This window comes from Lissotriton vulgaris, chromosome 12 (genome assembly GCF_964263255.1).
Source record: "Lissotriton vulgaris chromosome 12, aLisVul1.2, whole genome shotgun sequence".
Classification (NCBI taxonomy): domain Eukaryota; kingdom Metazoa; phylum Chordata; class Amphibia; order Caudata; family Salamandridae; genus Lissotriton; species Lissotriton vulgaris.
Window position 1 is genome coordinate 210,828,446 of NC_141700.1, and position 23,229 is coordinate 210,851,674.

Here is a 23,229-nt window from a genome sequence, read left to right on the forward strand (position 1 = left end):
CACATAAATAAGATACAATGCCTTTTACAATGCTAATAGCTCAAACTCTCACAAATGCAAGACCAATTGCATTGCAAATGCTTGTTTCTTTCTTGATATAGCTACTCCTTCCCAAACCAACAGGCAGGAGTTTGCAGCCAGGTCCCAGCACCAGAAGCCGGAGGCCATCAGGGGTGAATATAGTCAGCTGGTGGCTCTGGTGGAGGAGGAGGCAACAGATGCAGCCTCCAATGCCCAGGGCACCAGCCAGGTCCCCCGATAACCTCCGGTGGTATTGTGCAGTGGTCTGGCAGCCACCCAGAAGAATTTAAACACTGCTGCCCACCCCTGTTGTTCCTGCTAAAAATGTCAGTGTTGAATGCCACTCCAGATGGTGGGTCTAGAGGCCAGGATTGAGGAGCGTTACCATGTCCTAGAGCGCAAGATCTGGCAAGCCCGGGCTAGTCCTTAGTCTTCTTGACCCTTGCCCCTTTTTAAATCTTTTTCTGGTGGGTGGGTCTTGTTAGGGAGAGGGTGGGAATATGGGAGTTGGGGAAAACCTGGGTGTTCTGTTCTTTTTTTTATGGACATTTGCTTTTTTATGGACAATCTTTTGGGACTTGCTCTACTGGACATTGTTTGGAGTTAGGGAAAGAGGTGGGTCAGGTGTTGTGGGTTTATTTTCTAAATCCCTTCTAGTTTAAATTTTTAGAGGACTAAATTATTTATAGCTTTCATATGATATAAATCTTTTTTGGGGGGTTACTCTTTTACTTCGCACTGTTTCCTTCAGTGTTGCAGGGCTGCAGCCAGTTTTTAAAATCTGCTGATAGTGTAACACACACCAACAGATAGATGTGGTACCCTAATCTGTCCTACTACGGTCTCTCTCTCCTCCTAGTCCATGCAGTCTACAACTAAAACCCCTATGGACACAAAAGGGTTTGAGTGGGTGAATTAATGGATTTCCATAGTATATACATTATTGCATCCCCCACACTAGTTCGCTTACCTGTGATTGATGATTAGGCAACGCGATGGCTGCATGGTAATGGTTTGGTTTCCCAAGGTGCCATGTTGGTGGTAGTATCAGTAGACAGTAGCATTTGCCAAAAAACAAATGAGACAGTCACCTGAGGGAGATTAGCGAATGACTGGTAGAAGTACAATACTCAAAAAAAGACTGTCAAACAGGAAACCATGAGGATTAGAAATGCTAAAGTAAAATAAAACAGAATAGTGGGCTAGCCTAGTACAAGTTACAAACTGAAGTCGACTAGAGCTATGAAGTGGGCAAGGGTAACCTATAGCGCTGGAAGGATGATGATGCTGGCAATTAATTATGATGGATTATGTGCCTCTGGAAAAAAATTAAATATATACTGTGCTTGGAGGGGCAATCTAATATCTATATATTGCCAGTGTGGGATATATATATATATATATATATATATATATATATATATATATATATATATACAGGAAATGCAAAGCGTGTTGTTCAAGCAAAAGAACCCTGACGTATCAGATCCCTGGGTGCCAGTCACGAAAAAAGATTTCCAAATTCACCACGACACATGTAGTCTACTGTCTGGAATGCCCATGTGGCCATCGCTACGTGGGCAGCACAGTCAATGCAGTGAAAATGCGAGTGCTCGAACACCAAAGAGCAATCGCTAATAGGGATGAGAATTACCTTGTAGCCCGTCACTTTGCTAGCCACCATAACAGCAACAGAACACTTTTACAGTTTTTCTGTCTAGACTGTATCCCCAATGAAATCAGTGGTGGCGATAGAGAGAAGAGGTTACAACATCTGGAGTCGAGATATATTATTAAACTCCAGACCAAGTTTCCCAATGGGCTAAATGCTGGGGAGGAGCTGATAACTCATTTGTGAAAAAATTAACTTGAACAGCACCAGTAGATGTCCTGGCGAGAATTGAAAGATAATAGCAATATATACAATAGTTCAAAAAAGCTGCAATGAAATCAAAATAACAAGTATTTAAACATAGTTAAAAACCCATTTGGGACACAGGATAAAATTGTGAGATATTTATCTCAAAACAGTAAACTGTGCCTGCCCATCCAGGGCTAAATAACTCAGAGTCATAACTTATAATGACAAGTGTTGAACGATGTGCAACTTTTACATACAATCATGAGAGGTAGAGCATAATGACAGTCTCCTTTGATCAAGCCAAATGATTTAATTTGTACATTGAGTATTTAAATCATGAAATGGATCAGCAATGAACTGTATATAATGATTTGAAAAGAATGCATTGTATTTATGCTGATTTGCACATTCCAATATGGTGCTGATAGACTTTTTATGAATAGTGCTTCATCTATTTTGATGCACTTTGTAAATATTAACTTCCGCTTCTGAGACGTTCGCCGACACTGATAAAAGCTACGGCTGAAACGCATCTGTTTGTTTATTTTTGTTGCATGATTAAATCCTAATTCGATTTAATATCAATGGGAGTGCTGGTCCTTTCTGCTTTCATATATATATATATATATATATATATATATATATATATATATATATATATATATATATATATATATATATATATATATATATATATACATATATTACCTACTGGCAGTCGCCAGTAGGTAGTTATAGTTAGGATAATTTTCAATGTTAAATCTCAACATTCTATTTTGAATAACTTTGGCGCCGGTTGACGAATCTGCCTGAAATTTTCAGGAAAATGGTCTCATGGCGGTCCGGTCCTTCCCTGAAAGTTTGGGGGGGATTCGTCAAGCGGGGGCCGAGATAAAAGGGGGGTCCCAAAACGCGTTTTCCCCATGTTAATTTCCATAGGGCGGTCGATTTCACTTTTAGCCCGAACGGCTGAATGGATTTCCACCAAACTTGGCAAAATTGTAGGGACTGGTAGCCCGATGTGCCTTTGCTATGTCTCAAGATATGTGCTCCAGTGGATTTTGAGTAATTTAGGTTCAAAAAAATATATATATCTATAGGCGCTCTCCCGTGCGCGCACCCGAGTGCGCTCCAGGCGCGGCACGCGACTTGCGCGCAGGAAGCTGATTGGCTCTCAGTTGTCTGTAAACATTCTAAACAGTCCGGAGCGGCCGCCATCTTGTGTCTCGGTAAAATCGAGACACAAGGGGTTTGAAAAAAAAAGGGGCAAATGACCATAAGGGGGAAGAGTAGACCCCCTCTGACCCCCTAGGTTTGATGTAGGGACTAAAATAGGGTCCTGCAGGGCATTAAAATTTTTTTTTCGTTTTGCGCGGGGGAAGCGCATGGTACGCGCACCGGCGAAGCACGGGGAAAATCCAGGATTATATTTATGAAGGCCTTGCGCTGTTAGTTTTGCGCTTCCTGTGCGTCAATTTTTGTGACGCACCAGCGGTGTAAAAAAATGCGCATTGTTATGCAATATTTAAAAAGTGACGCATCTATCTAGATGCGTCACTTTTTAAATATAGTGCAACGAGGTACATTTTATTACACTGCTGGTGTTATGCGTCACTTTTCTGTGCGCACTCCTTATGACATTCCAGATGTGTCATATTTAATGTATGACGAATCATGTTGCAGATACAATATGGCGCAGAGTTTTAAAAAGTGACCCATGTACCTAGATGCGTCACTTTTTAAAAATAGCGTCAGGTATAATGCATGCAGAGGGGGTGTTCTCCCGCAAAAAGCTTTGTAATAGCGACGCAGTGAAATCTTTCAGATTTCACTGCGTCAGTTTTAGGATGCTGTTGCGTCAAAATCTTGTGCCTGCTTTACAGCAGGTGTTAGACTGAGGCAAGACCTTTCATATGCTGCTTTCCCCATTTGAAAGGACACATTACTGGAGTTGCGTCACTTTTGTGACGCACTCCAGCAATGCGTTACTTGGAATGTCATAAGGAGTGCGCACAGAAAAGTGACGCATTGCACCAGTAGTGTAAAAAAATGTGCCGCGTTGCGTTATATTTAAAAAGTGAGGTATCTAGGTAGATGGGTCACTTTTTAAAATCAAGCGCCACATTATATCTGCGTGAGGTATAATGCATGCAGAGGGGGTGTTCTCCCACTAAAAGCTTTGTAATAGCGACGCAGTGAAATGTTTGAGATTTCACTGCGTCACTTTTAGGATGCTGTTGCATCCTTTAAATATAGTGCAACGAGGCACATTTTATTACACTGCTGGTGTGATGCGTCACTTTTCTGTCCACAGTCCTTATGACATTCCAGATGTGTCATATTTAATGTATGACGAATCATGTTGCAAGGAGCTACAGATACGTCAGTATTTCTGACATATGTGTAAACATAAAAGTGATGCGAGGCCGGCGCAAAATTTTGACGCAATAGCATCCTAAAAGTGACGCAGGGAAATCTCATAGATTTCAGTACGTTGTTATTACCAAGCTTTTTGCGCGGGATTGCCCCTCTGCATACAATATACCTGATGCAGATACAATATGGCGCAGAGTTTTAAAAAGTGACCCATGTACCTAGATGCGTCACTTTTTAAAAAATAGTGTCAGGTATAATGCATGCAGAGGGGGTGTTCCTTGCAAAAAGCTTGGTAATAATGACGCAGTGCGTCACTTTTAGGATGCAGTTGCGCCAAAATCTTGCGCCTGCTTCACAGCAAACCTTTCACATGGTGCTTTTTCCATGTGAAAGGACACATTACTGGGGAGTTGCGTCACTTTTGTGACGCACTCCTGCAATGCGTTACTTTTGTGTTTACAGATATGTCAGAAATACTCCAGTTTATTCACTGTGTCATAACTTTCTTTTCTAACACTCACCTTCTTTCATTCCTCCTACTTCACTTCCTTTCACCTCTCATACCTTTCTGTTCTTTCTTACTCATTCTCCTTTCAATTATCAATGCACTATATTTCACTTACTCTTCATTTTTTAAGATTATAGCTCTTTGATGAGAATTGGAGGTAGTTCTGAAAAGAACTTTTGGTTTTCTTCTTTTAACTGAAGAGGAACAAAAACAGGGAATAGAAACTGCTCAACAGGAGCAAAAAGAAAAGAAAAAAATTAGGGGTGGGAAGGGCAGTGATGGTTCTCCAATGCCCGAACCATGAGCAGGACACTTTGCTCCCCATAGGTGAGGAGTTGATTGCAGTATCTGCATTTGACGACCCCATGGTTGAATGCAGGTTGAATGTTTGCTACCTGCCCCTGAGATTGTTCTCTTCCAGAAGAAGTTGCTCCTCCTGTTGATGTAGAGGCCCCATCTCTGGGAACCTCCTGTGCCAGAGCCCTGACACTTTCCCGGGCAAAATTCTGGGGGTGCCTCCTCTCCACATGTCGGATCATCGTAAAGTTCCCAAAAGAGTATTTTTTTTGGGGGTTACCCCGTGACAGGACCTGTTTGCAGATCCTGCACTCTACTTTTGGTGCATTCACCTTCTTCTGGCCTTCTGGAAACTTAAAAAATTTCCAAATGAAATGTTCCTTCACCTTTGGGGTAGGAGGCTCTTCATCAATGAAGTCATCTTCACTGCTGGATGGTCTGGCAGCCATGATGAATCCAGGAATATGGAGCAGCAAAAAAGGCAGGTCTTTCAGTCACAAAAGTGAAAGAAGAAGTGAAGGAAATGGGTGGGGATTTCATTCATTGTAAAAAAAAACTGTTAGCAACCAATGAAAAGTGTTATTTGAGGGTCACATGACCCGACGCGTTTACGCTGCGCGCTCCGGAGCACTTCCGGGTGCGTTTACGCAGCGCGATCGTAGGCGCTTCCGGGGCGCAAACGTGGCGCGATCGTAGGCGCTTTTCCGTGCGTTTATGCGCCGCGCACGTATGCGCTTCCGAGGGCACTTACGTTGCGCGCCGAAGTGACGTCATCAATCTTTTATAGAAATGCATAATCATTTTCCATATTAAAAAAAACTAATTTTATTTGTATGGTACGAAATGTTTTGCATTATTATTAACTTTTCATTCATATTTTTTTTTCACGAACGACAGTTGCGCTCTGGGTGCGCTTTCAGATGAGCTCTCGGAGAAGCTTACAGGAGAGCTTAGCTGAAAGCTTCCCGGAGCGCGCACCCAGAGCGCAAAAGAAAAAAATTATAAGAAAAAATGAATACTTAAAAAAAAACAGCAAATTGTAAAAAAAAAAAAGGTTAGAAACTCGATATACAAAGGAATTAGCATTTAAAAAACCTATGAAATTCACTGAAAAAACCATAGGTTTCACACCAGTTATAGTTAGGAATTAGCATTTAAAAAACCTATGAAATTCACTGAAAAAACCATAGGTTTCACACCAGTTATAGTTAGGAATTAGCATTTAAAAAACCTATTAAATTCACTGAAAAAACCATAGGTTTCACACCAGTTATAGTTAGCTGGAAATTTTACTGATATAAAACCATTGAAATTCCCACGTTATAGTTAGTCGGACTCACTATAACTTGCGCGTGCAATGCACTGCTGATGACATCACATATTACATCACTCATGACATGGTCAGTGACATCACTCATGACATCACTGATGACACCATCCTTGTGACACAGTGACAGACCTCCTTTCAGTGTAATGTAACCCATGAAACACATATTCAAAAATAGAAACTAATATTTTCAAAAAAGTGGATATACCCATACCAGTTACAACAACCAATTCAGTAATATCACCATCTAATACACATCCACTCATGTGTATGTATATGGGTTATTAGATATTTTTATTAGTATCAGTATGAGTGTCTATATGGTTTGGTGGGGGTATTACTTAGCACATAGATGCATGAGTGACTGACTCTTTGTTTGTATGTGTTTTGAAGACAACATATGTACAGGACTGTATGGGTGGATGAGTGTCTATATGTGTTTGTTAGTGAGTGAATGACTGTCTCACTAGTGTCTTTATCAGTAACTACATATGTTTTAATCTAGTATATATGAATATTGATGTATATAAGTGAGTATATGTGAGAGTAAGAGATTGTAAGAGTTCCTGTTTAAATAAGTATGTGTTTCTATAAGTGATTGTTTAAGAGAATAAATATGTGTAATTTTAAATAGAAGTAAGGTGGAAGTGTGTGTATAACTCTATATTCAAATAAATGGATGTCCAATAGTTTATTTGCACGTGTGAATATGTGTGTGAGTAACTTTTGGATGAATGTCGGTGTGTAACAGGATGTATAGGTGTATCACTTCATATGATGAGTGAGTATATGTATGAGTGACTATATAGAACTATTGGTGAATGAGTGGATGTGTATATAGATAGTGGAATTACTGAATTGCTTGTTGTAACTGATATAGGTATCTCCATTTTTTAAAAAATTTCAGTTTCTATTTTTGAATATGTGTCTCAAGGGTTACATTATAGTGAAAGGAGGTCTGTCACTATGTCACAAGGATGGTGTCATGAGTGATGTCACTGACCATGTCATGAGTGATGTAATATGTGATGTCATCAGCAGTGCATTGCACGCGCAAGTTATAGTGAGTCCGACTAACTATAACGTGGGAATTTCAATGGTTTTATATCAGTAAAATTTCCAGCTAACTATAACTGGTGTGAAACCTATGGTTTTTTCAGTGAATTTAATAGGTTTTTTAAATGCTAATTCCTAACTATAACTGGTGTGAAACCTATGGTTTTTTCAGTGAATTTCATAGGTTTTTTAAATGCTAATTCCTAACTATAACTGGTGTGAAACCTATGGTTTTTTCAGTGAATATATATATATATATATATATATATATATATATATATATATATATATATATATATATATATATATATATATATATATATATATATTCAATGAAAAAACCATAGGTTATAGTCCATATATAGTTAGGAATTAGCATTTAGAAAACCTTATTTTACTCGCATAAAACCATTGAAATTCCATATATAGTTAGATGCGCTAACTATATATCGCGCACCCGCAATCCACTGCTGATGATGTCACATATTACATCATTCATGACATGGTTAGTGACATCACTGATGACATCACTGATGACATCTCAAATGACATCACTGATGACATCACTGATAACATCTCATTTGACATGACTGATGATATCATTCATGTGATAATACCATGAACCTCTTCAGACTCTAATATAACCTTAGATACAATCAGTGTAAACAGACAGTCACTCATCCATGGAGTTACTCACACACCTAGTCAGTTATGCCAAAAATCAATCACACCTCCATTTTCTCAACTATACAGTTATACACACCTTACTTATTCAAACATATACTAACACATATTTACTTTACTCTCTTATACAATCTCTGATACATGTTCACAATGATCCATACAGCCACCCACACATTCACTGGCTCTTATGCACAGTTATTTATAGATGTCAACTCTCACATGTACTGTGTTTTACATATGTACTTAATTTGACATGTAGCACTGAGATATCCATTCACTCACTAATACACTCATGCACAGTCAACCGCCCATACAGCTGTTTCCACATGCACTTTTGAATCTATACATATAGTGAATCAACTACTCACACATCTATGTACAGAGTCACACACCTCCCAGCCACCCATACACACACACTCAGTTTCCCATACAAATACAGTTACTCATATAGCTACTGATCAACATATGCAGCAGTTTGTAGAACAACAGATATAATGATGCACAAATTAAAACAGTTTAGTCACTAACCCATGCACTCAGTGAGACACATTTAATCACTCACTCAATCAGTCAGTCATGCACCTAGTAAATCCTTCATCCAGACACTTATACATCCACTCATTCTTCAATATGTAAAACATATTTTAACTTTACAGAAACATACAGTCACTGGATGTTGTCATCAGTGATGTCATCAGTGATGTCATTTGAGATGTCATCAGTGATGTCACCAGTGATGTCACTAACCATGTCATGAATGATGTGATATGTGACATCATCAGCAGTGGATTGCGGGTGCGCGATATATAGTTAGCGCATCTAACTATATATGGAATTTCAATAGTTTTATGCGAGTAAAATAAGGTTTTCTAAATGCTAATTCCTAACTATATATGGACTATAACCTATGGTTTTTTCATTGAATTTCAATGGTTTTTTGAAAGCTAATATTTCTATCTGTAAAATGTATTCTTCTTTAAATCATAAAATATATTGTACATGTTTTTTATACATTTTAAAAAAAAAAAAAATTTGTTGCGCTCCTAGTCCGCGAACCGGTCAGCTTCCCGTTAGCTGAATTCAAAGCCGCGACTTGGTGCGCGAGCCGGTAATCGTTCCTTAAGCGTAACTGTTACGTTATCATGACGTTTTGCGTTGTCGCGTAATACGTTATCCGACGCGCCAAGTTAGCGGACTCGGAAGCGGATTGGATAGCGGCGCAAAGCGCGAAACGTAAAGACAGCAGGTCATGTGACTCGATAATAACACTTTTCATTAGTTCATTTCACTTTTGGTTTCCTAATGATGTAATACTAGGTCATGTGATCTAAAATTAACACTTTTCATTGGTTTAAAATTTTTCCTTCTCCCAAATGATGAAAACCCCTCCTTCTTTCCTCACTCTGACTTTCATCTTGGTGAGAGAAAGACCCTTTTTGATTCTTCAGCAATGGCTTCAATGGTTGCTTCAGCCAGTGTGCCCCCACCACCTCCTCCACCTCCTCATAGGAAGAAAGGACCACCTGCTTCACTAATTATAGAAGAGGAGGAAAATGAAGAAGAGGAGGAAGAGGAAGAACATCCAGAGTTTTTGCCAGAGGAGCCCAGGAGATATAACAGGAAAGAAAATTACATCTGGCAATTTTTTAAATTTCCAGCTGACCAAAAAAAAGTAAATGCCAGATACGTCTTTTGTCGCATTTGCGGCAATCGTCTTTCAAGGGGCACAGACAAAAAGTACAGCTATGGGAATCATACAATGCACAGGCATATGAGTCGATGGCACCCTAACAATTACAGTAATGCCCAACTTCGCGACCAACAACAAAATCCTCCAGAAATGGCAAGAAGATCTGTTGTTCAGGAGGTATCGGGACCGGAGGCGAGGGAGGTGATCCCGAACATCCAAATCAACATGGGAGAAGTGAAGCAAGTCTGTGTGTGGTGCAACCAGACACTTTGCTACCGCGAAAGTAGCATTACCCTTATAATGAGAGCCATCAACAATCATGTGTGCCCAAAACGCCCAAAAAAGTAAATTCATCTTTTTTTTGTTGCTCCTGTTGAGCCGTCTTCGATGAATCATTTTTGTTTCCCCCTCCCCCCAAAAAATAAAAAAAAATACAAAATGTTCAGAAAAAAACAAAAAAATATAAAAAATGTTCAGAAAACTAATAAAAAAAATTTAAAACAACAAAAACAAAAAAAACAGTTCTTTTCAGAACTACCTCCCCATTATTAAAAAAAAGTGGTAGAATTCTTTGAACTCTGCCAAGCACTGCTTCACAAAAATGACACTCAATGGTACAAAACAGGCATAGAACAATCATAAATCTCTCCCTAATATTTTAAATGATTAATTCAGGATGACGATAAGATGTAGCCTATCTAAAGGTTTGTATAGGCCCAGATCTTTGGACTGGGGTGAATGTGTGTCATTGATCCACATTCGGTCCAACACCTGTTTTGTTTATTTGAGGTGAGGCCAACACATGGTTGCAGATAAGATTTTCACTGAAAAAAACCATGGAGAAAATACATGTGAAGGCCTACCAATGAAATAAGTCATTATTTGAAAACCATTACATTTCTGGAAATATGCACTGCTAGTGCTTCATAAGTTGTTTTGGGTCATATTTATAAGGCATTTGAGTGTCTATTATGCTATTTTACGTTCTTCATGGTGCAAATTTCTTGTAAATACGCTCCCACCTGCGGTTGGCAAATTTAGATTTTGATTATGGGAGTTACATAGACATGTTAATAATTTCCCAAAAAAGGTGTATGACCCCAAACAACCTATGAAGCTCTAGCAGGACATATTCAGAAATTTAATTGATTTCAAAAATGGTTTTTAAAAACAACATATCTGTTTCAGCTTACATAAGACACCATGGAATGGACTTCATATACAACAATAACTTGTGTTACTGCATGCCAGAATGGTGCACCGAATATGCAATTACAATTTCTCAAAGAAACAAAATGTATTTCTATATCACTACAGACAAAGCCACAGTTTAAAAACACAGCTTTCTTCATCATTTTCTCCTTAGCAAGATTTATCGCAAATGCGATAAAAAACGGCTGCAATGCATGAATATCGCTGAAAAGTAGCTTTATTCATGCATTATCCAGCAAATGCTCTTAGCCATGTTATCCACCTTCCATTGGATAACATGGCTAAGAACTGCTCGCAAAAGCAAAAAAAAACGGCCGCAATGCATGAATATCGCTGAAAAGTCAGCGATATTCATGCATTTTCCAGCAAATGCTCTTAACCATGTTATCCACTTCCCATTAAATAACATGGCTAAGAACTGCTCGCAAATGCAAAAAAAAACGGCCGCAATGCATGAATATCGCTGAACAGTCAGCGATATTCATGCATTTTCCAGCAAATGCTCTTAGCCATGTTATCCACTTCCCATTAAATAACATGGCTAAGAACTGCTCAGGGCCCCATGAGGAACACTATCCATTTTAAAAGGAAAACATAACATCAAAGACACTCAAATGCCTTATAAATATGGCCCAAAACAACCTATGAAGCTCTAGCAGTACATATCCAGAAATGTAATTGATTTCAAAATTCGTTTTTAAACACAGCATATAAATCAATGGTATACCTGCATTCATGAGGAAATGACTGAAAATGTCCTTGAGACACATGAAAGTGTTTTCTGGAATGCCCTAGCACCATTTTTGGGACACTATTAACATGGCTAGGTAACTCCCATAATCAAAATCTAAATTTGCCAAGCGCAAGTGGGAGCGTATTTACAAGACACTTGCCCCATGAAGAACGCTTTCCATTTAAAAAGGTAAACATAACATCAAAGACACTAAAATGCATTCTAAATATGACCCCAAACAACCTATGAAGCTCTAACAGTACATATCCAGAAATGTAATTGATTTCAAAATTCGTTTTTAAACACAGCATATAAATCAATTGTATACCTGTTTTCAAGAGGAAAGGACTGAAAATGTCCTAGAGACACAGGAAAGCGTTTTCTTGAATGCCCTACCACCATTGTTTGGACATTATTAACATGGCTATGTAACTCCCATAATCAAAATCTAAATTTGCAAAGCACAAGTGGGAGCGTATTTACAAGAAATTTGCACCATGAAGAACGTAAAATAGCATAATAGACACTCAAATGCCTTATAAATATGGCCCAAAACAACCTATGAAGCTCTAGCAGTACATATCCAGAAATGTAATTGATTTCAAAATTCGTTTTTAAAAACAACATATCTGTTTCAGCTTACATAACAGACCATGGAATGGGCTCCATGTACCACAATAACTTGTGTTACTGCATGCCACAATGCTACACCGAATATGCAAATACAATTTCTCAAAGTAACAAAATCTATTTCTATATCACTACAGACAAAGCCACAGTTTAAAAACACAGCTTTCTTCATCATTTTCTCCTTAATTCATACTATTCTCTATCTAAAATAAATAAATCTTTTCTCACCTTAGCAAATACTTTTTGAGTGTTGAAAACAGTCTCAGAAATACACCAAATTGTCTTCAGCAGAAGAAAAACGATGCACTCCAGAGGCTGCAGCTATTGAAAGCACAGAAATACAGATATTCATTTCACATATCTCTCATATTAGCCAATCATAACTCTTCCCTCACTTTTTTCAAATCAAAACCCTTCCCCCCTCTGCCCTCTCTGCCTTTTTTCCATAGCAACCACCTCCTGGAAGACCTCTCATGTTTGCAAATTCACACAACAATGTTTCAATTGAACTCTGAACTCTCAGTGCACCTGCGTATCCAGTGCAATCTTTCATTAAATGTTTCTTCCTTGACCATTCAAATTACATCTTTCAAAGAACACATCCATGCACCCTAACTTTCTGTTTTCAGAAATGGAAATGCACCAATCACTGTTAATGAATCATTAGCACTGGAAATCCACAGTTTTTTTTCTTTACAAACTCCTACTGTTTCAACTGCCCTTTCATTACCACACTTCATCTGACTGCAGCACAACCTTCTCCCACCATGTTTAAGGTCTGGATTGTTGGACATAGTTACATCCACTGGGCTCAAAGGTATGCTGACAACAGAAATTTACACAACCTCAATTTACAAGATGTGGAAATTAAGTGGTTGGGCCAAAGAGAATTAAAATGTCACCAATTGATACCATTGGTGAAAACCTTTATGCATTTGCCAAAACCTGACCTGTTAATAGTGCACTGTGGAGGTAATGATTTGGGCACTTTGACAGGGGTAGGTCTGGAAATGCTTTTAAAGGACACCTTTGAGCAATTAATGACACTTTTTCCTCAAACTGCTTTGGTATATTCCAATATATGCCAAAGACAGAAATGGAGGTGGTCCAACCAATTTTGTCCACAAATTGAGAAAGCGAGGAAGCATGTAAACAAATCTGTTTCAGCTTTCATGAGAGACCATGGAATGGGCTCTCTGTACAACAATAACTTGCGTTACTACATGCAAGATATCTACAGAGGAGATGGAGTTCACTTCTCAGATGAGGGCAACAGAATTTTCATTCTGAATTTAAGACTGTGCATTGGTACCCACTTATAAGTACCTAAATGTAGCATAAACTCAAAAAGCTCTTCTCAGAGCTACCCTTCATCTGATCACTCACAATTATTATTTTTTTCTAACTTTTTTCTGTAATTTTCAACAAACTACGCTCAAAGAGCGCTATCCGGTACGCGAACTGGAAGCTAACCGCGCAAACTTTCAAAAATAAAGTTTTTTCTTCGCACATATAGTCCTCCTCAGCCACCCTCAGAAAACGTAGGGGGGCAAACTACTTGTACCATGCCCCCTTCTACCCATTCAGAACATTATTTACCCTCCATTTTATACCTTGATTCGACCGAAACACAAAATGGTGGACTCCCGTTACGCTCCTAGTTCGCGGACCGGACCGCTTTCCAGGAAGCGGTCCAAAAAAAGGTGGGAAAGTAATTTACAGAAAAACGACTAGAGACACTCTCACCAAATATAAATTAGCTCATACTACATAACAATCCCTTTCATTCTCACAAATTTGATTGAAATTTAATTTAGCCATTTAGCCTGTAGACCTCTCCAAGTACCGTGAGGTAAATTACTTCACAAAACACATCTGAAGTGTTGGAATTGACAACCAATGAAAATGTTACTTTCATTTTCCACTTTTATTACCTGACATCTGATTGGTTATATACTTGAATATATAAAGGAAGAGAAGAAAACACAGCCATTTTGACTACTACTTCTTGTTGTACATCACATTTCAATAGCTTCCAAAAACTTCAACTTCTTTGTGAAGGTAAGTTATAATTTTTAAAAATGAAATATATTGTGCACTATAACTTAATATAGTAGACTTTTTCTGCTACATATACACTATCCCTCTGTACTAGTAATGTATTTAGATAGACTTCTCTGTTATAGTTATGAATGGAGTTAGAGTGTCTAGGTTAAATCACATACACTTTTTTATAGTCCTATTTCCACTCTGATACTATACACTGCCAAAAGATAAATTCACTGATAAAAAATGACTATCTAAAATTAATCCCAACAGTGCCCTATCTCTACTAATATATATTTTTTTAATCCAAATTTCAGGCAAAATGGAAGGCGAAAACCAAGTTTCTTTTGAAATGGACCTGCAAGAAAGCAGCCAGGAATTGATTGAACAAATTGACATGGAATTTATGGATCAAAGCTTGGATAATGAACTGCTGCAATGTGTCCAAGCAGTAGATGCCCTCCTTGCAAATGAGGACATTTTACAAGCTCACAGCTTGCAAACAATATTTCAAGAAAATAATGACATTTCAGACACTGAAATGTTAGAAAGTTTAATAAATTATGAAAAACAATCAAAATAAAAAAAAAATTTAAAAATAAAGAAAACAAAAAAAAAAAAAAAAAACAACAAACAAAACAACAAACAATTAACATTTAGTCTTTGAAAAGTATATCATTCTATTATCCTTATAGTACGCTGCCTAGAACGCTTTCCGGTTCGCGTACTAGGCGCTCAACGCGAAAAAAAAAACAAGAAAAAATTTTTTTGAACCCTGCTGGGCCCTTTTAAAACCTCCACATAAAACATAGGGGGTCAGGGAGGATCTACTATGCCCCCTTATGGAAATTTCCCCCTTTGTTTTGGCCTCCTCTTATCTCTCGATCCTACCGAGAGACAAGATGGCGGCTGCACCGGACTGTTTAGAATGTTGACAGACACCGAAGAGCCAATCAGCTTTCTGTGCGCAAAGTTCCGTTACGCGAAAAGTACGCGAACCGGATCGCTGCCCGGACCGCTGTTACAGATATATATCTTGATTTAAACATTAATTTCACAAAATCCACTGAAGCACATATATTGAGACCTAGCAAAGGCACATCGGGCTAACAGTCCCTACAATTTTGCCAAGTTTCGTGTAAATCCATTCAGCCATTCGGGCTAAAAGTGAGTCCAACCGCCCTATGGAAAACTCAATGTTAAAAACGCGTTTTGGGACCCCCCTTTTTTCTCAGCCCCCCCTTGACGAACCCCCCCCAAATTTCCAGGAGCTGCTCAGAAACAAAATGTGCCATTTTCCTGAAAATTTCAGCCGATTCCGTCCACAAACGCCAAAGTTATTAGACATAGAATTTTCAGAAATCCCATAGGGAAAAAATCCTAACTATATATACCTACTGGCGACCGCCAGTAGGTAATATATATATATATATATATATATATATATATATATATATATATATATATCCCCAACCAAAACTCCCATTCTGACGAAAAGAAGTACGCCTGACCAGACTTCAGGTAAAGACTTGCACTTTTATTTAAAACAGCTGAAATGCAATCCTGACGCGTTTCGGGGCTTTGCATAGCCCCTTCCTCATAGGATACGAAATGCACTGTAATGCTTGTCATGGCGCCAGCTGAATGCTCTTAATTTAAATGTTCCCAGTGGACATCTCGAGTGAGCAAAAAATGTCAAGCATGCTGGTACCTGTAGTTCAGCGCTGTCTCTCCACAGTGGGATCAGTGCAATTTCGAAGTTATTAGCAATGTTTCTGAAGCTGTTGTTCTTTTTCAATGTCGGAAAGTGCTTGAAATCCTTTAGTCCATTGATGAAAGGCAACTGCATTTCACCTTTCCCTTGCCTCGCCGAGCGCACAGAAAATCTCTTGGCTGGAAACTCCGTGCCAGAAACTGACATGAACACTGCTGGCGGGCCCCGCTCCTTTTGAAATTAATCCAGCCACAATTCGTCCGCAGGGAGCAGGCACCACTTTCAGGGCGGTCAGGGCGCAGGGGGCGGACAACCTCCTTATATCTCCAACCAAAACTCCCATTCTGACGAAAAGAAGTACGCCTGACCAGACTTCAGGTAAAGACTCGCACTTTTATTTAAAACAGCTGAAATGCAATCCTGACGCGTTTCGGGGCTTTGCATAGCCCCTTCCTCATAGGATACGAAATGCACTGTAATGCTTGTCATGGCGCCAGCTGAATGCTCTTAATTTAAATGTTCCCAGTGGACATCTCGAGTGAGCAAAAAATGTCAAGCATGCTGGTACCTGTAGTTCAGCGCTGTCTCTCCACAGTGGGATCAGTGCAATTTCGAAGTTATTAGCAATGTTTCTGAAGCTGTTGTTCTTTTTCAATGTCGGAAAGTGCTTGAAATCCTTTAGTCCATTGATGAAAGGCAACTGCATTTCACCTTATATATATATATGCCACAAATCTCCTCAGATACACAGGAAAGCACTCGGACACCCAGGTTACTTGCAGTGAAAATGTATTCGACAAGTGAAGAAAACGAAGCGTTTCACCTTTACGGCTTGCTCACGCTCGTGACCATCATGCACTCCACCATTTTTAAAAGCATGTCAATTACATTGTAAGGACATTATCCCGTGAAAAACATAAACACCATTGGCGGCCATTTTGAAGTGTCCGTCTTCCGATTGATTATAATGGAGCAAAAAGTATAAACCAATATATTATGCACTTATAGACACATTTCAATTGAAGGATTATGTTGCATTGTTAAAATAAAATTAATACATTCCTCACCCTTCAATATGCGACTTTGATCACTATTCAAAAGTATGTAGCGTAAATATCGTTATGCGATTGGTAAAGACATAAGTGCGAAAAGATTCACAATTGTCACTGCTGGTATAGTTGGCATAATACTATTAAATGCATACACTGTCTTCGTTCAAGCTGAAGTAGCTTTATCAATACAGACACAACCAGCAGTGATACCCCATTGGTTTGTACTAGGTGAGCCGTTCATTCTCAAGAACATATAAACCAATCACAGATTATTAACCTAAGTGGGCAATATCAAGTCGTTCTATAGTCAATTTAGACCCAGTCGGCAATGGAACTTACCTGCTGTGGGCTTTCTTCTCGACAGGAAAAACTTGTTTGAATTGATGTTAGCGGCTGGCCTGAGCCGCAAAGAGGGCCCAGGTGCTGTTCAGCGCTCCAGCGGAGACGCCAACCGACGTCTCTGCGATGGCAGCAGGCAGCCTGTTATTTTGAACAAGATCTATATTTGCGGGGACTTGAACTGTGCAGCACGAACCACTGTAGAACTATTGGAAAATTGTTAAGGTCGTTGTGAAGGCAGCTCACTGGAGCAATACGAACACCACAAGTATCAGCATGCCTCAGTAGGGGCCGCGCCCACTGGGCGTGTCTAAGAAGATTTAAGTGGTGGTAATAATAGCTTTCCATCGACGTTCCAAGTCCAGTGCCTTTGATAAAGTGGTTATCCATGAAACGCCTCAGGCTGGGCTTTATTTGATGTTGCAGAGCCGTTTTCCTCGCATCTGCTCAAATAAAGTTTGTTGGCAATGGAACTTAACTGCTGTGGGCTTTCTTCTCGACAGGCAAAACCTGTTTGAATTGATGTTAGAGGCTGGCCTGAGCCGAGAAGAGGGCCCAGGTGCTGTTCTGCTCTCCAGCGGAGACACCAACCGACGTCTCTGCGATGGCAGCAGGCAGTCTGTTATTTTGAGCAAGATCCATATTTGCGGGGACTTGAGCTGTGCAGAACTACCCACTGTGGAACTATTGGACAACTGTTAAGGTCGTTGTGAAGGCATCTCACTGGAGCAATACGAACACTACAAGTACCAGCATGCCTCAGTAGTGGCTGCGTCCACTGGTCGTGTCTAAGAAGATTTAAGTGGTGGTAATAATAGCTTTCCATCGACGTTCCAAGTCCGGTGCCTTTGATAAAGTGGTTATCCACGAAACGCGTCAGGCTGGGCTTTAATTTGATGTTGAAGAGCCGTTTTCCTCGCATCTGCTCAAATAAAGTTTGTTGGCAATGGAACTTTCCTGCTGTGGGCTTTCTTCTCGACAGGCAAAATTTGTTTGAATTGATGTTAGCGGCTTGCTTGAGCCGCCAAGAGGGTCCAGGTGCTGTTCAGCGCTCCAGCGGAGACGCCAACCGATGTCTCTGCGATGGCAGCAGGCAGCCTGTTATTTTGAGCAAGATCTATATTTGCGGGGACTTGAACTGTGCAGCACGAACCACTGTAGAACTATTGGAAAATTGTTAAGGTCGTTGTGAAGGCAGCTCACTGGAGCAATACGAACACCACAAGTATCAGCATGCCTCAGTAGTGGCCGCGCCCACTGGGCGTGTCTAAGAAGATTTAAGTGGTGGTAATAATAGCTTTCCATCGACGTTCCAAGTCCAGTGCCTTTGATAAAGTGGTTATCCATGAAACGCCTCAGGCTGGGCTTTATATATATATATTACCTACTGGCGGTCGCCAGTAGGTAGTTATAGTTAGGACCTAGTTTCCATAGGAAATCCTCAACATTCTATTTGGAATAACTTTGGCCCTGGTTGAAGAATCTTAGCGAATTTCTCAAAGAAGATGGCTCCTTCCCTAAAAGTTTGGGGGGGATTGGTCAAGTGGGGGCTGAGATAAAAGGGGTGTCCCAAAACGTGTTTTCTCCATGTTATTTTCCATAGGACCTTTAGACTCGGCTACAGGTCGAACGGGTGAATGGATTTATAAGAAATTTGGCAAAACTGTACAGTCCGGCTCGCAGATTACGCTTTTTTTGGAATGGTGTAAATCCGTTCAGTAGTTGCTGAGGAAATTAAAGTTAAAGTCAATTATATATCTATACGCGCGCACACGTGCGCGCACCCAAACGGCTGCGCGCGCGAGCGGAATTTTGCTGCGTGACGTCTGTTAACGTTCGATTCGAAGGAAATCAGGAAGTGTTGACCGCCATTTTGTCATTGCGAGTAAATATATTGTTGATTTCAAAGCGTTGGAATATGGAAAGGGGAGAAGGTAGAGATTGTTTTGCTGCGTAGGTTTTCTCAGGGTGTGCAGTAAGGCCCATAAAGGCGAAAATATATATATATATTTTTTTTTTAAAGTTGCGTGGTGCGCGCACTCGGTCGCGCACACCTTTTTACAAGAGTGTGAAAATGGAGATAAATCAGAAGTTTGAGTGCTTAGATATAAGGTGGCTCTGAAAAGAGCCATTGTGTTAATTGAGTGTTTTCTGCATTTATAAGTAAGTACCGATGCAGAGCCTGATGTTGCAGAGGAAGATTCTGTTTCCCTCATTCGTGAAATGAACACCGTCTCTCCTATAGACGTCTTGCATGTGGTATCGCAAGTTGTTGTGGTAAATAAAACCCATGCTATAATCTCTGAGGAACGCAGAAACAGATTTATTTACATGTCTCCTTGCTTTCTCAAATTGTGCACAATGGTTATTGGACCAATTCCATTTCTGTCTTTGGCATATATTGGAATATACCAAGGCAGATCGAGGAAAAAGTGTCATCAATTGTCGAAAGGTGTCTTTTAGAAGCATTTCCAGACCTACCCCATTGATTGTGCCTAGATCGTTCCCACCACAGTGCACAATTATAAGGTCTGGTTCTGGGAGATGCATAAAAGTTTTCACCAATGGAATCAATTGGTGACATTTCAATCCTCTTTTGGAAATCCATGTTATGTGTACATTTGGTAAGCTGAGGTTGCAAATTCGTCTGCTTACTGCATATTTTTCACTCCAGTGAATATAACTGTGTCCTATTAGCCAGACCTTCATTTTCAAGGGATTTGTAGTCGTCCTCCGATCGGTTCTGGAAGTGGAATGGTAGTTAGAAGTTGAAATTCTAAATAAAGAAAAAGGAAGAGGCTGGGTGTGGTTTAAAAAATAAAAATGATTGGTTGATTGTAAGAAGTGGAGATTGAACAGTACGTTGCATGTTAATGTTTATGTTAAACGAAAAGTACTATTGGGTGTGAAAAAAAAAGACATGTAACAGAGCTGTGGATTGGCAGGTGTTTTTGGAGGGAAAACAGTGTTGTTACTTTGCTGTAGAACGTTGAGATATGAACTTTTGACCTGTGCCTTCAGCCAGGTGCAGAATGAGGTGTTACCATGGAAACAGCCAGAGATGGCAGTGGGTGATGGGTGACTTTTATGTGACATTGAAAATATTGTGAGGGAGAACCAACTGAAATGTAAATGCTTACGTTACGCGCTCCGCATTGCTTCCGGGAAGCTGCGCTTCGCGCCTCGCGCACCGGAGCACTTCCGGGTGCGCTAACGCGGCGCGTCATATGACGGATTACGCAACAACGCGATACGTTGTTGGGGCTCCACCGGAACTGATCGAATTGGTAGTCTACAGTGTTTCTGGATGTTTCAGACTGAAGCTGGCGTCAGCATGAGAGCACCCCGTGGCTACGTCGTGGCCATTCCGCGAGCAATCATGGCAGTCGCTCCCCACCGGAAGTCTGCAGGAGTCGGGGGCCTCGGTGACTCTTGTAGAATCTTCAAGGCTGAGGGGACGCTTTTGGGAATGGGGCTCATGCCCTAGCAGTCAAGCGTCCGAGTTCCAGGGTTGCCCAGAGCCATCCTTGCAGGCCAGGCCCAAGTCTGTGGAGCCGACCGCCATTTCCTGAGCTACATGGCAGCCGCCTGTCGCTGTATCGGAAGAGTGGGTGCAATTCAGCCGGATGGCGGGTGAGACGGTGTAATAGCAAGAGCAGGCGTAATTCAGCTGGCCGAGCGAGGCACTGTGCCGCAGGAGCAGGCGGAACTCAGCTGGCCGAGTGAAGCGCTGGGGTGTAGCTAAGAAACCTCCACCTGGTGAGGTGGGAGAGGCTCGTTCGCACCGTCTCTCCCTTCCAGTGCACCCCACGCCGTGTCCTGGCGCAGGTATATGTAATGGTCGGACCAGGGCACCGCAGGACGTGTCTTCAGGTCAAACGGATTGTGGGACAAGGTCCAGAATGGAAGAGGCATCAAAAGGCAAGAAGTTCCGCCTGACCCCGGGAGCCGGCCGCCTATGTCGGGGGCGATCTCAGGCCATACCAGGGGAACAAGACTTGGGGAGGGGGCAGGAGCCAAGCGCCCCCTCCGAGTCCGCGTTTCTTGGACCCTGAAGTATGGCACTCAACATTCAGAACTTATGACATTTGTGCAAGGCAGGGACATCGAAGCCTCTCAGGGACCAAGTATATCCAGAGTCCTTCCTACAGAAGGTGGTGGGGGTGGCGGCATTAGCAAGGCATCCCCCCACACAACTTGTCGGACCCTGAAGTATGGCTCTCAACATCCAGAACTTATGACATTTGTGCAAGGCAGGGACATCGAAGCCTCTCAGGGACCAAGGATATCCAGAGTCCTTCCTACAGAAGGTGGTGGTGGTGGCGGCATTAGCAAGGCATCCCCCCACACAACTTGTCGGACATGACCTCTGGATGTACTGGGTGTTCAATTTCAGAATTGAAACTACTAAGAAGCAATTAGAAGTGTTGTTTTCATGTTGCAGTAGGCTGCCATGTAAATAGTTATTTAATAAAACGTTTTATCCTGTTACTTTGCTGGTGTGTTGTATATATTTATAATATTTGCATAGTGTTTGTCGTTATTTTGGGCGGGGTGGGCGGCGGAGCCGAGCTGTCTTGCAGCCATCATGGCGTCGAGCTCGGTTCCTCTCTCTAGTTTCATGTTTTTTCTAACGATTTATATGTTATAGTTTGCTAGCACGATACAGCGGATAGTCCGCATTTTATATATATGTCCTTTTTATTAGGGGGGTCCTCCGGTGGAGTCGGACGATCTACCTCTAATAAACGGTCCGGGTTGAACCAACTACCAACAAACGGGGCAGAGATAGGCATGACGGGTTACAAAGGGGACAAAAGTGTGCACTACCTATCCTTCACTATCTGCAAAAACTAAACAGAGTATTGCGACTTTATGCTTATTTGTGAACAGAGAATGACCCAAAGGCTATTGGCAGTGGGCAGAGAGGCCATGACACAGAAAATGGCTGTTACTTACGTGCATGATGGGGCCTAAAAGGGACTAGATGGCGTGGCCACTTTTTCGCGACTTTCTCTTTACTTTTAACAATGGCTGTGGTGAACATAAATGAACGCCGCTTATGTATACCTAATTTTAGTCATTTTCCACAAAAAAGCTTTTGATATTTGCTATTAAAAAACCAAAGAAAATCACTGAAAAAACCATAGGTTATAGACCATATATAGTTAAATATCTGAAGTCCATCTCTGCACTCGATGGAGATACAGGTCGCCGATCAGAAGATGTGCTGGCCACCTCTAATGGTAATAGCGTGGCCAGGGCTCTTGTCGTTGCCTCTGCAAATTGCAGAGGGTGCACTTGTTTGACATGCCGCACCATGGTATGTATGGAAAAGGAATATTTTTTTGCTGGATTTCTTCTTGAGAGAACCAAGTCACATATCGTGCAGGTTACTTTTGGTGCATTCACTTTCTTTTGATCTTCAGGATAAGTGAAAAATTGCCAGATGAAAGATTTATTTTTTCTTATTTAAGGTAGTCGATCATTTTGGTCAGATTCGGAAGATGAATGAGATACGGTAGCCATTTCACCAAAGTCTTCCGAAAGATGTAGGACGTTGTTGTCTCTTGAGAGTAGAAAAGATAGTGAGGGAAGTGGGTGGAGTGCTGCGTGTAAATTCCAGAATTGAAACTATTAAGAACCAATTGAAAGTGTTGTTTTCATGTTGCAGTAGGCTGCC